We start from the raw sequence: 12,863 nt of genomic DNA, 5'->3' as shown, positions 1-12,863 counted from the left end.
TAGCTGGCAAATCCAAATTATAGGTGAAACTAACAAAGTTACATGGTAGCTTCAGCAGCCAGGTGTCAAAAATCACAGCTATAACAGAAAGGATTAGGTAAAAGTTTTCTTAATTTACATCTTGCAGTCAGGTGACAAAACCATAGGTGAGACAGAAAGGATTATTATTATTTTTTTTTAATTTATATGTCTCAAATAGTTGTAAGTGGGTTGCAATTTTGGTACTAAAGCTGGTGGTGTATATGTGATATCGTTTAAAAGTCTGGTACCACTCAGTGAGAAACAGTTGCTGCTGAAATGCAGTTTGTGTGTTAGCATAGAAACAGATAGCTAATAAGTGTACAGGTGCAGTGTTTTATTTGAATTAGTGTGACAAGAGGTAAAGAGTAATAAGAGTTCATGAGAAATAGTAAAAGATCATGGTTAAAATCACTAACATTTTTCTAAGGAACTCATCTGTGTGCTAAACTCTGTAGATGTGGAAAAACCAGAGAGTGAGAGAGGAACATAATTTATTTTTTGTTTGTTAAATAGATAAGGGAACAAATCCTTCTCTCAACCTTTTCAACCTTATCGCAGGCCACAAGGATAGGGATAGTTGAAAACATGAACAACAAATTATTACTGAAGCTGAAGAAGTACTAATCACATGGGATCTTCCAATACCAGCAATCAAAAATCAGAAGCAGAAATTGTAGCTTCTTCTTTTGGCTTTTCCCAGTTAGGGATCACCACAGCAGATCACATTGTCCACTCATGAATGGCAGTGGAGTTTTACAGTGTCAAGTTGCCAGCCTGGCACCCAACTTTTCACAGAAGGCACACACACACACATAGGGCCAATTTTAGAGTGTCCAATCCACCTACAGCATGTCTTTGGGATGAAACCAGAACACCCAGAGGAAACCCACATGACCACAGGGAGGACATGCAGACTCCGCACATAAGGCACCCCAGCCAAGGATCGAACCAGAGAACCTCTTGCTGTGAGGCGGCAATGCTAACCACTGCACCACCGTGACTGTAGCTGAAAAAGAAAAAAGGATGAAAGTAGCATTAGTTGTTCAAACTGCTACATCAGGTGATTGCAATGTCCTGCATTCTGAGAGACCTAAAGTTATAAAATACTGGGATATTCAAGCAGAAAATAAAACAATGTGAAAAAAGACACCTAGATAGTTCCAATAGTATTAGTAACACCTGGTTAATACAAAAGAGAATTTTCAAGAATACTGAAATATGTTACTGATACAACTAATTGCAAACGAAACAGAAAAGGAGACAGTTATCGATACACTGCAGGTACCGAGAAAGTGTACTCATGGCAAACATCAAAGACTGCTAATTTATATGCTAATTTCATGAACTTTAATCGAACCATGATATAGGAATGGGTTCCATTTTTGCCACAGTATGGGAAACCTTAAATATCCGAGAAATTTAAAACTAAGGGGAAAATGCAATATATGAACAGTTTAGTTTAGATAGTTACCCCAAAACACTGGCAGAACATGCAAAACTCCAATCAGTTAGTAAACTACAGAGAGATGCAAAATTATAAAAATACCAAGATCTGTGAGCAAAAATGAGAGCAATGTGAAAGAAAAAGGTACCCAGACAGGACTAATAAAATAATTTACAATCATACTTAAATATGCTACCAACACATGTAATCCCATATGAACTGCAGAAAGAGACAATTCTGGGCACATTATGGGTGATGAGAAGAGCACTCTTGGCTAACATCAAAGGCTGACATTATTCTAATTTCATGAACTATAATCGTACCTTGACTTAGGAATGGGGTCCATTCCTGGCATGGTATTAGAAACCCAAAACACAAAGAGGAAATTAAACCAGAAATAACAAAAGGTCAGCATTGAACCATTTACCCTTGGAATGTAAGGCACATAGCTTACCACAAAGCCACAGGGCTCTCTCGTACCTATTCATTCAATATCTGACATCATGTTGTCCCAGATCTCCTGATTTCTGCTTCAGCTGCTCCATTTTTTTACCATCCTAGACTATGTCCTCACCAAATGGGCCTTTCAGTCCAAGTAGAATTAGGTTTGCCATCCATACCTGGTCAAGGAGGTGAGGAAACAATCCTAGCAGTCACCAGCCACCTCCTACAATAGATTACTGGTAAGGAAAATAAAATTTGGTTTCACATAAACTTAATATTCTTATTTACTGCAACAACCCTTTTTAAACTTAATCCCACTTAAAAATATGTGCCCTTTATTTTGGCGTTATGAATGTCTATATTCCATTGTAATTTCCTACAATAATACACCCATGGAAAGAAGTCAAGGTGCTCACCTCTACTTTTGTATTTAAGGACTTTCTGACATTTTCACAAAATGTCCCCATTCTGGTCCAATTCAGCTTTATATTATGACCTGTTTGACCCTCAAATACATTCCTCTTTCCTAAGGCCAGCTCTGTGGTATAGATGTAAGAAGACCTGGCAACAATCCAGCTGAACCAAGCTCAAATATCAACCTGGGTGCTGTAGAAGCTAGCCATGCAAGACAGATGAATGATGGTGTTGAGACTGTTTACCTCTCTCTATCCTCTTTTCTGTCTAGTGTAAGGGTTGAGAGGGTGCACAGTCAAAGCAGAGACTCAATGTATAATGTCTGATGAAATCTGTTACCCACTGGAAGTGTTTTGCGTTTGGGTGGTGCAGAGCTATCGGGAGGATTTGATTTACGAAAGCAAGAGACATGTCCCATGAATATACCCATTGTATACCACACTTCTTGGAATGGAGCAGGCATTTGCATAGAAAACAGTAGGGCAATAAAAAAAAAAAAAAAAAAAAAAGGATGGTAGAATAATCCCACAATTTTATTTGACTCTCAGCACTAGAAGGAATAAATGGGTTGTACAGGAACACATGGGCTAACTGAAAGTTCTTTGGGGGACTGGGAGCTAAAACAGAAATCACATACATTTTCCTCCCAGAAATGCTTCCTTTTAATAGCAACTTTATTTCCTATCTTTAAGATATCTAATACCAAGCCATACCACACTTTCACCATTCTACCCACCACATGATTTGTTTACAGGTTTGGGATTTTTGGTGTCTTCATTTGAATGGTGTGTCTTTACACTTGTAGCTCAGGCACATAGTTTATGACTATATCTTGAAGTTGCAACCTGTTCTGAACATCCTTTCCACATCTCCTACTTATTATTGCACAATCTACTATCAGCTACAAGAAGACATAACTGCTTTCAGCTTCCATGCTTGTTTTTAATAAAGAAACCAAAGAAAAATGTAAAAGAGCATTAAGAAACACACCAAGCTTTGTTGAGCCACTCCATAGAGGGATAAAGCCCTGACTGTGATTAGCATGTTATCCACCTACTTAATCTACATAACAATTATTTGATTGATTCTGCTAAGGCATTGGCAGGAGTCTTGAGGACCATAGGAAAAATATAAAGAAACAAAATGAGGGAAAAGAATAAAAGGGAATACAGAAGAGAGATCAGAGATGTTAATCAGTTATAGAAATGTATGCATTTTGCTAAATATAACATCTGGACTTGAAGCTGTATATCACATGTAAGGTATCTTGGCACTATTCTTCTGAGATGTTTCTTTTTTAAGAAAATGATAAACATATTTACTTTCTGAACTGTAAGACAATTCTTTTGGAATGTGGGAAGGGTTAGGCTGTAAATTAACAAACACCTGTAACTTATCCAACAACTAGTAGAATGGACAAACTGGGTGGCTTAAGTGGCAAAAATATTCTACTGAAGTCTGCATTTTCATATCCTCAACCATCTTATCCCTAAAAAAAAAAATGAAGAAAAATGTTAAAACCCAGAGCTATGATTTGTCACAGTGTAAACAAATGCAGAGTGTGACTTCAGCTAGCTGAGTCACCTCATGCTTCAGGCAGTGACAGATACAACCATCCCTGCTGGGACCCTCTTCTGCTATTACCCAAGTGTTCCACTCTCTTAACCCAAGCTGCTAATATGTGATTAGAACCAAACCGTTTTCCAACTTTTTGACTTTATTATTGAGCAAGAAACCTACATGTACAGGAATGCTGCATAGGTTTGATGGGGGCACTGTACTTGTTTCATGTATAATGTACATGTATGTATTACAGTATTGTGGAAAAGGGCCAATGTAATTCTGTTCAGCAGAATTAGAGATTTATCTGATGCTAAACATTTATTATTAATGAAAAATTGCTAACCATGTGATGCTGTAATAATTGAAATGAAAACTATTTTGTATTTTGTTTGCATGTTTTCAGTGGAGCTCTTAGAGTATGATCTTGCATGTAATCTAAAACACATGAAACAGTAATGTGCTGATTTTAGTAAAATATACATATAACAATTTTGCTTCTGATTTGTTCATGGGTTCATAGGCAGGGACTGAGCAGTTAGTTTATACACTGTTACAAGCCTATCCAATAAACCAAATTCAAATGTTCCCTCCAGCCTCATAGTGGGAAGATAGGCCAACAGAATTTGAGTTGCCTGCCCAAATATCTAGATTAACCTTGCAGGTGGCAAGGATGCTACTTTTGTTTGGCATGTAGTGGAATTTTGTCACAGAGGTGAGATTGTGCTTGGATATGAATCTGTCACACCAATGTGTCTTAATTAATCTGTTGATGAAGGTTTAGTTCCTTTATCAAGTACTTGAGAAAACATTTATTTTGTCAAGGAACAGAACATCGGGGAGAGTCAAATCTTTCATACCTGAAAAGGCTATACACAGATCAACAGGGAGGAGTCCAGGAGTCCATAAGACACCAAGTACAGAGAGGTGGTTATCTGTCTGGATGACTGTGGGTCCTCAGGCCATTCATAGTTAGAAACTTCTAAAGTCAATCAAGTTGAGTGACATGTTTAGAGCAATACATCCCAAATGAGGCATTATATTCCATAATGGGTTTGAGTTAAAAAGAATTAGGGCTTCTTTAAATCTAGAGGAGATGCCTTTGGACATTAAGCAAGCTGGATATAAGGCTCTCCAAACTACTGCAGAGACATTAATGGTGAAAAGATTTCACTTATTTATTTATTTAGTTAGTTATTTACATTTGTTTACCTGAAAAGTCCAACTGGGCCAGAAGTCCATTTTCAGAGGAGACCTGGGAAGAAAAGCTCCACAGAAATACAAGCAATATACAATAATTAGATAGTACAACAGTATACATACAGTAAAGATGCAGAATACATATCTTCTAGTTAGTCTATACAAAGCAGCATTCAATATACTTTTCTAGTAGATACAAGCTCAAATAGAAAAACACAAGCATTTCAGTGAAGATCACTGTGAGAAAAATAAACTTAGTAGTGTGTACATATTAAATAATAGGGGTCTATATTAAAACACTGAAGTTTCAAAACTTTGAATGTTCTAATATCAAACCCTATTCAACGAAAGTTGAAAACATCGAACATACAGAACAGCAAATTTTTTTCTAGGGAAAAAATTTGCTGTTCCAAAACACATACACACAACACAAGCACACCAAACAAACAGCAATCCACATACATACACCTAAAATCTTACACCTAACCCTACACTAAACTATACATACACCACTAACTATCCACTTACCTTAACCCAAACCCTAACCCTAAGGTCCGTCACTATCGCACACTCACCTCACCCGCACCATAACCCTAACTCACCTACCCCATCCTAACCCTCACTTCCACACAATCGCACACTTACCTGACCCGCACCCTAACCCTAACTCACCTAACTTGCCCTAACCCTCACGTCCACACAATCGCACACATACCTAACCCGTGCCCTAACCCTAACTCACCTAACCCGCCCTAACCCTCACGTACACACAATCGCACACATACCTAACCCGCACCCTAACCTTAACTAACCTAACCCGCACTCAATCGCACACTTACCTGAACCCTACCCATAGCTTTCCACCACAGCGGTGAAAATACCGAAGCAACAGAAACGGACAACCAAATTCTTTCCCTAGGAAAAAATTCATTTTTCTGTAGCTTCGATATTTTCAGCTTTCGCTGAATACAGGTCGATATTAGAACATTCGAAGTTTTGAAACTTCGATGTTCTAATATAGACCCAAATAATAGTTATGACCAAATGACATTTCCTTGATATATATATATTTTTTGAGTAGTAATAAACACTGAGGAGAGGGAGAAAATGAGGTAAGGAGTGGACAGTGTGTTGAGAGAGTTACAGATATCTTGTCAGTCAGGTTTGGCACAGGAGCAATGCCAGTTCTTGGTTAGATGTTCAAATAGTAGTTGTTTAAAACTGGTAGATTCAGGTGTGTTTTGGAGAGTGTGGGGTAGAGAGGTTCATAATTTGGCTATAGGATTTGAAAATAGGGCTTTACCATGAGTGTTGTTAGCTTTGTTTACTGTGATAAAGTTTCTGTCTGCAGATCTTAGACTTCCTAGGCATGAGTAGGGAACAACAAGTTCCTTGAGGGATGGGCATCTGTCAGGATGGACGATGATATTGTGTGTGAATCTAAGTTGGTAGAGATGAAGAATGTTAGGTAGCTCGAGACAATTTAATTTATTTAGAGCAATACAATGGTGGGTTTGGTGGGGAAGGTTGGCTGCAAAATGGGCTATTTTGTTGTAGCAAGTTTCCAGTTTGGTTAAGTCTGACTTTTTTAAGTTGGTAAAGAGGGGGGAAAGCATATATGAGTGTAGAGAGGAGGAAGGTTCTGGATATGGCTAGTCTGGTATTGTCAGTAAGGAATGGCTTGCTTCTGTACAGTGAGCCAAGTTTGATGTGAACTTTCTTAATTGTGGTGGCTATATGTTGGTCAAATTTGAGTTTGTCACTTGTCACTCCAAGGAGTTTTGTATGCTCAATTGGTTGGATGACTGTGTTGTTTGCTGAGAAAATAGTGAAAGGAAGGGTGGTCGGTGATTGTTTGCTACTGGTAAATAGAATTAATTGTGTCTTTTTGGGGTTGAGGATTAGTTGTGATTTACTTAGATATGTTTCTATATTATTAAAAGCTTGTCGGGCTACTGTTTAGAGGTCTGGTAAGGTATCTGCTGAGCAGATTAAAGTTGAATCGTCTGCATACTGAACTACTTTAGCGTGTGTTGTGGATAAGGCTAGATCAGAGAAGATGGTGAGAAGAAGGAAAAAGATAAGAAAATATCAACAAGGGTGCCTACATATTTTACAACAGTGTCTGACTGATAGGATGTCTCTCCTATATTGCATAATGTGGAAATGTCTGTGTACCAAAATTAACTATACTATATTTTGTATGCATTTGTTAGCCAGGTAAGCTCACTGAACACAAGTGTCCCTTTTCAGGGTTGACCCAGGAGCCCTGTCTGGTTAAGTGACTTTCTCAGAGTCACACAGAAGGCAATTGGAGGTGGAAGGAAGCAGACTTTGTACACTTGGTTACAGGAAGCAGCTCATTATCAGCTCAAAGCCTTAATCCTCTGCATTAATTGCCAGATTATCACATTTAATTTAAGGTGAATGTCCTTGCACCAAATGTTAACATAGTCCAATGCTAGACCAATTGTAAGTCAGTGGAAGGGCAAATAATAATATCCAATGTATAGTCATCTACAAACTAAGATAATTACAGGCCAGGAATGTTGGCCTGAAGATGTGGGAAATAGAAGCCAAAGAGGAGAGGGACCACTACTGAGCCTCGAGGTGCACCACTGCTAACTGTTTTCTTTCAGAAGTGACACCTACAACTCTAACCAGTTGGAGTCTGTCAGACAGCCAGTTAGTTATCCATCACACAACATATGGATTTATATTTAGATCTACAAGTCTGTCAACAATGCCTGCATGAGGAATAGTGTCAAGGGCCTTAGTCAGTTCCAGCTCTGTTGTATGTACTGCATAACTGCTATCCACTACTTCTGTGACTTTTTCAGAGACATTGACGACGCCAAATCGATGGGGGTCCAAGGTTAAGGGTTTTTTCAATGTCCAGATAAGTGAAGTCTGAGATAATACATTCAATTGCTTTACATATGTAGTCAGTGAGACTATTATGTTTACAGTTACCAGGGTCCATGGCTGTGTAATGGCACTACAATGACTGTCTTCCAGATTTCAACAATGCAACTTGTGGAGACACTTAAAGTAAGGGTTTGGATATGTCATACTTGCTATTGATAATAAGTTACCCTGGTACATTATCAGAGCCTACAGATGGGGAATTCTTAGCTTTTCAGTGGGCTGGGAGGACATGTTCCATAGCAATTATAGAAGGTAGCTGGGACTGTGCATAGTTTCATAAGTTCATAGGTAAGTAATAGGCTAGCTGCACTTGCTGGCTATTTTTAAGCCGAGCTAATTTAACTTTTGATGCTTGAATTAACCTATCCCATTCAGTGTTAGAATGACCTCACCAATCTCATCATTGATAATTATATATTACACCTAATTAGAATAACCGGGATCATACCACAGATAATTTGAGGGGACCCATGCACAGGATAAAGCATTTCAGTGCTGCCTCTGTCCTTTAGCAGTCCTTGGTTAAATTTCCTGTTTCCCATCAATAGATCAATGTTGCACTTGAATATGGAAAGGGATCAGTATTGTTTCACATGAATTGGGAGTCTGTCCTAGAGCAGTGGTATCCTCTGCGAAATATACCTCAAACCACTCTGTTGAAGTTGCAGAATAGGTTTAGATCCTTAGACCAAATATATTTGATGCCATTTGACTTGCTGATGTTCAGTAAATCCATCAGTAGTGGGTTAGAGATGACTTGTATGCTAGGCATAGGCCATCTTTTCGCAGACAGCAGGATACCAAGTATAGTGACAAGGCTTTGAGTCAGTCCATGTAGAAAGTATTATTTATGCCTTACATCCTTTTAGTAAGGTATCTCTGTGGGCATTCCATTTGTTGTATGTGTCTGGACAGCTACATTCCAAATGGACACTATACTCAATGACTGGCCTAATGAGGGCTGTGTAAAGGGGAGCAATGACATCTCTAGATCTAGACGCTATCCTTTTATTTATAAAATGTAAAAGACAGAAGGACTTTTTTATGCTATGGACACATGTTGGTCGAAAGTTATGTCACTGTCCATAAGTTCCTAACTACACTGAAGCTTACACTAAAGTTCCGTACAATCACTTGCATAAGTGTATAAATTCAGCTGTACCAGATAGAATCAAAGCCAGAGCCCCAAGTAAAATCAAGCTGCCGTGGTGGACGTCCAGCAGAAACAAACTCTACAATAAATGCAAACATTTACTGTGCAAGAAAACAAAGATAAGTACCCAACAATGGAAAAGCACACTCCTCAGCCTTAAAAGGCAAATAACACAACTTGTCAAATTGTCCAAGAGCTCCTTTGAGAGAAACCTAGCAAGTACTGCCAAGGATCTCCATAAGGCCTTTTACAGCCATGTATGTAACCTAAAGAGTAGGATCCAAGCATGTGCAGAACTGATGGCCAATAGTATCATACACACTGACCCCACAGAGATTGTGAACCTGCTAGCAAATATGTTTGGCAAATATTTCACTCCCTTACCTCCTCCTAATTTAAACCCTCCCCCAAATTTCCTCTCCACCTTAAACATATGAAGAGCACATCTTCAAAGCCCTGTCCAAGACAAAGTACACAGTCTCTATGGGACCAGATGACATTCCAGGCTGTCTTCTAAACAGGCTAAAACATGAACTAGCATCACCACTAAGTACTGTTTTCAATCATAACCTAACCACAGAGTTTGGTCCTGCAGAATGGAGAACAGCTACAGTTATTCCCCTCCACAAAGGTGGCCCAGCAACAGACCTGGGGAGTTACTGACCCATAAGCCTGATCAGCCTCATCTGTAAGGCCATGGAATGTATCATTATTGACCTCATAAATATAGACATAGGTGACCTCCAAACCCTGGACCCTAACCAATTCAGCTTTGTGAAGGGCAGATCCTGCCTGTTAAATCTGGTGAATTTCTTTGAAAGTGTGACCAAGGCCATTGATGAGGGCAAATCTGTGCACACAGCATACCTTGACTTGACAAAGGCTTTCAAAACAATCCCACATTCAGGCATTACCAATAAACTTAGCAAACTGAATGTAAACCACTTTGTTGTAAGATGGGTTGCCAACTGGCTCACAAACCAGACACACACTATCAAAGTGGGTGACTCCACATCAGCCAGCAGACCTGTTACCAGAGGAGTGTCACTGGGGTCAGTGCTGGCCCCCCTACTGTTTGGTATATAATTCTCAGAAGTTCAGGTCAAAACTAAAGGGTTGAGGATGACCAAGTTTGCAGACAACTGCAAACTAGGTGCAATCATTGAATCACCAAATGATGTCAGTATACTCCACGATGGTCTGACACAGACCAGTGATTGGTGTATTAGTCATAGTCTCAAACTGAATGCAAAGAAATGCATCATCATTCTCTTTGGCACAAACAATGTCCCTTCATACTTTCAAATCAATAATAATACCCTAAGTTCCCATGAAGTGGTAAGGGACCTAGGATCACAGGTTTACCGCGACCTTAACTTCAACCACCATGTCTACCATTGTAAGGAAATATTTCCACATAGCCCACTTGATTAGTAAAGGCATCACCTTGAGAGCAAAAGAAGTTATAACCAACCTATGCTCAGCACTTATCTGGCCCTTAACTGAGTACAATGGCCCATTCGGTATGTACCATACTAAGCATCTACAGCAATTAGAGAGACCTCAGAGGTTTTAACAAAGAAGATCAAGGGCATCCAGCATGTGCCTTATACGGACAATCTAAAATCCCCGTCACTATACTCTGTATCATATAGACTTCTTAGGGGAGACTAATGCCTGGCCTACAGAGCAATCTAAGACCCAAACCTAATGAACTTACTTCATATCCGTAAATCAAATGGGTCTACGGCTACCCGTTCCAGGGACTTTAATATAGGTTACAACTTAAATAGGACATGCTGGAGGGACAGATTTATCTCCCAGCTACAGCTATGTCTTTGGTACAGGCTACCAATTCATGTGAACTGTTCATGAGGAACATGGATGAGTGGATGCGGCATCATAAATTCTTAATGGGGATAGCACCCACAACCCTCCTAGACATGGGCAGTCATCACTAAATGCAATCTTGGGTATGACTAGTACCGCTACGGTATTACATTGGGTTGATATGGCTAGGATTAAAGTAACCTCCAGGTTGATAGCCTAGTAATCTCCTATGATCCCATGATCCTATGATCCTAAATCCCTAACAACTGGCTCACCTCTTAGGGACATATTGTCCCTGTGGCAGTTCCTCAGGGTTTATGACTTACCAAAGGATATAATAATGCAGTCTGTGGAATAGCTGTAACTGTGGGTTGAGTAAAAATTGCATTAAATTTATCAGCTAGGATAATAGCTATTTACTTTGAGTCAGACTGTGCAATATTACTGCAGACTAGTTAGTAGGTATAATTTCCTTACTGCATGGCATTGTTAAAGATTTGTAGCTTTTTTTTTTTTTTTTTTTACCAGTGGCTATTTTAACTTTATATTCAGCTTTGAGCTTCCTAATGGTTCTCTTAAGCTTTTTATTAGCCTACGTGTTATTTTAAGGTAGGCAACATTAGACCTCTTATAAGCATTAAACATTTTGTTCTTTTGTTTATAATTTATTTATATGGATATTTCACCCAAGGGCTTGTTTTTAAATTAGTTATTGTATTTGGTTCTGATAGGGATTGCCTTATCTCTGCAACTATTTAAATATGAGTAGAAGTTAGAGGCATAGGCAGCAGCTTTAAAAATGGGACCCATTATAGGGGGTTTACAGCAGAATTTATTTAGATCATCAAGTAGCTGAAGAAGGTTTGCTTTTGAGAAGTCCCTAGAGGTATTTCCAATGGGGGTACCATCAGTTTCAAATGATAAGGTCACTGATTTATGGTCTGATTTAATAAGGGAAGATGATACATATGGAAATATGCAAGAAATGATCATATTTGTGAGGACAAAATCAAGAGTAGACGGGGCCCCAAGTAGGATGGTGATATATTTGTACAAGGGAGTTAGTATTTATAGTGTCAAGAAAGAGTTAGACATGCCAACCTTGGCAGTGTAGGTCAAATTATTGATGGATAGTTGAAGTCCCCTAGTAGAAAAGTATTGGGTTAAAGAGCGTTGGCATAACGGTTAAGGTCTTATCCTCACAAATTCAAAGTACAAAGTTTTATTTTAATCTCTGGTGGGGTTGGGAGTTGGTATAATGGTTAAGGTGTTTACCTCACTGGCACAAGGTATAGGGCTTGATTCTCACCATTGGAGTGAAGTTGACTACACTTAAAATAGCCCACAAGAGCAAGTAACCTAGTATTTACTTACAAGCCTATGGGTTTAATGGAGATTTCAGTCAATGTGTTAAAATGGCTAACATGATTAGAAGTGGACTTAAAGGATGTTCTATAGCTGTCTATGAAGTGATAATTAATCTTATCTAGGGGGATTTGAAAATCTAAGAGTTTAAATTTGGTGGCCAGAGGAATCAGTCATGCAGTACTGATGTTCTTAACAAACAGTGATATGCCCCTGCAAGTTCTAGTAGGTCTCAGGGCATGGTGGGTGGTAAATGTAGGAAGAGAGGGAGAACTTTCCCTGTTTTAAAAACATGTCTCTGTAACTACACATATATGAATCTGTTCAAGTAGCAAGAGCCTCCTGGGCCTCTGCTGAAAATGGATAAAATTATCCGGCTGGACTTTCCTGGTAAACAAATGTCATTAATAATTAAAGAGAGCCTCAGTTCAGGGGATTTTTTTATGTTAACACTCCTAACATTTACTAGAGACACTTTAATGTGTTTCAAATTAAACTTTACTA

This window comes from Protopterus annectens, chromosome 7.part1, assembly GCF_019279795.1.
Source record: "Protopterus annectens isolate FY-2018-M chromosome 7.part1, PAN1.0, whole genome shotgun sequence".
Classification (NCBI taxonomy): Eukaryota; Metazoa; Chordata; order Ceratodontiformes; family Protopteridae; genus Protopterus; species Protopterus annectens.
Note: the sequence above shows the minus strand (reverse complement) of the source record.